At 46.0% G+C, this 1,652-nt stretch overlaps 1 long non-coding RNA gene across 1 annotated transcript in view; it reads right to left on the bottom strand.

Moving 5' to 3' along the window:
• Positions 1–373: 373 nt before the first annotated feature.
• The window catches only part of LOC111817045, a 25,571-nt gene continuing 24,292 nt past the window's right edge, over positions 374–1,652 (bottom strand). Inside the window, exon 4 of the long non-coding RNA XR_002821322.1 lies at positions 374–717. This is a non-coding gene — a long non-coding RNA (uncharacterized LOC111817045). The remainder of the gene's footprint in view (positions 718–1,652) is intronic.

The following is a 1,652-nucleotide window of genomic DNA, read 5'->3' as shown; positions in this document are numbered from 1 at the left end:
TGCTAGACAGGCGCTTATGCCGCTGAGCTATCTCCCTGGCCCTTGAGTACTTGCATTATGTTCCACTGACTGGGTTTATTAGTACAGGCCTAAGCCAACCCACACACATTTCCCTGCGCAGAGGGACGTCTTTGCTCCTGTTCTACCGGTGGGCAGCTGAGTACTTTTGTTCAGTGGCCGTGGGGACTGAAACATCCTCTTCAAGAGTGAGCAGGATGCAGTGTGTTAATTATTGAAACTGTCCTACCAATTTGATTTGAAATTGTCTCATTGCTATTTGTTTCTCAATAAAATTATAGAACAAAAAAAAAAAAAAGAGTGAGCAGGGAGTACAGTTCACATCTCCTGGTGGGATCTTGTTGCCAAGAACACTGTGGGTCTGAGGAAGAAAGGAGGAGGGGGGAGGGCAGAGCTGAGAAGACCGCTGGAGAACCCACCTGGCCTTGATCCAGCTGGGCCCAAACCCGTAACCAAACCCACGCGGGATGGTTTTACAGTGGCACCAACTGAAAATATACGTAGCATTTTCAGTTAACGAGAAAGCGGCAGTCACAGGGTGCAATTTTAAAACACTTAATTTTCTTCTTCTGCCCATTCAAAGCCTCCTACAAGGCTGCTTCTACCTGGTCCCTGGAGAAATCTCAGCGGGATGTGAGGGATGGGAGACAGGCCCTGTGCACCTTGGGCTTTTGCTGACCGACAAATGGCTCCGGTCACCTGCAATTACAACTTAGTTTCATTTCAGCAGTTTGAAAAAAAATCCATTTCTGAGTCCATACTTTGGAAACTCATTCCTCTTCATTAAAGCATCTCTCCCCTACTCAACCCCAGGAAGCCTCTGGTGTGCTGCTCCCAGCTCAGTCCTGCACGGTGCTTCAGCCCTCCCATTAGAAATGGAGAGGAGTCCGCCTATTTATTTTCTTTACTTATTTTTATTAATACATATTTGCCATACTTAACGATCACACTCATCCTAGGGAATTTGTACCTGTACATAATATCTCTTAGTTCTTTTTTCTACTCCCCTTCCTTCCCTTCAGCCCTTCCTCCTCTCTCTATTTGCATAAGCTTTGTTTCCATTGTTTTGCCTTCCATTCTCCGTTTTAAATCCTTTTTCTCTTCCTTCCCTCTGCCTCCCACCCCCCTCATCTCCATCCTGTTTGAACACGTTCTTCTACTCCCTGGCATCTCCATTTTGGTCCTTATTTACCGCGTTACACTTCGTGCCTGGTGTTCACCTTAGTGGCCTGAACTCAGTACTAGAGAGGGAAAGAAGCTTGTTCGCTCATTCCTCCCTCTTTGATCTTGTTGCTTTGCCTGTTTTCCACCACCAGGAGGTGCTGCCCTCTGCCATGTGCTGCTCTGCCTTGGAGCCCAGTGTGCGGAACCCTCCACAAACTGTGAGCTAAATAAACCTTTCCTTCCTTAATTTTGGGCACCAGGCATTTTGTCTTAGCAATGAGAGAAAAATAATTAAGACATACCTCTTGGGTTTCTCACACAAGAGGAACAATGTTCTTGTTGCACAGGTCCTGCTTTACCTTGGTCTTAACCATTCAGCAGAAAAGTATAAAAACGAAATATAAGAAGTAAAGCCATGGTGTTATGCTGAGCTGTAGGGGACTCAGGTCAACAATTTCTGACATTGCCAG

This window comes from Octodon degus, unplaced genomic scaffold (assembly GCF_000260255.1).
Source record: "Octodon degus isolate 3935 unplaced genomic scaffold, OctDeg1.0 scaffold00004, whole genome shotgun sequence".
Classification (NCBI taxonomy): Eukaryota; Metazoa; Chordata; class Mammalia; order Rodentia; family Octodontidae; genus Octodon; species Octodon degus.
Note: the sequence above shows the minus strand (reverse complement) of the source record. Positions and strands in the feature narration are given on the sequence as shown.